This window comes from Gavialis gangeticus, unplaced genomic scaffold, assembly GCF_001723915.1.
Source record: "Gavialis gangeticus isolate Ggan-Ray unplaced genomic scaffold, GavGan_comp1, whole genome shotgun sequence".
In the NCBI taxonomy this organism is placed as follows: Eukaryota; Metazoa; Chordata; order Crocodylia; family Gavialidae; genus Gavialis; species Gavialis gangeticus.
In genome coordinates this window covers 166,325,381-166,325,730 of record NW_017729024.1, presented here as the reverse complement: position 1 = coordinate 166,325,730, position 350 = coordinate 166,325,381, and positions in this window count along the sequence as shown.

The following is a 350-nucleotide window of genomic DNA, read 5'->3' as shown; positions in this document are numbered from 1 at the left end:
GATAATCACCTAGCTGGGATTGTTTGACCCCAGCATTCTTTCCTGCCATGGCAGGTGGTCAGACTTGATGATCTACTTAGGTCTCTTCCAACCCTACCAACTATGAAACTATGAGTGCTGGGGTCATAACACCCAAGCCAAATATCTATCCAGCCTCCTCTTCAAGACCCCCAAGGTAGAAGGGAGCACCGTCTCCCTTGGGAGTCCATTCCAGAGCCTGGCATCCCTAACCATAAAGTAATGCCTCCTGATGTCCAGCCTGAACCTTCTCTCTAACAATCTGTGGCCATTATTCCTAGTAACCCCCAGTGGTGCCTGAGGGAACAGAGCCTCACCCAGTTTCTGCTGGT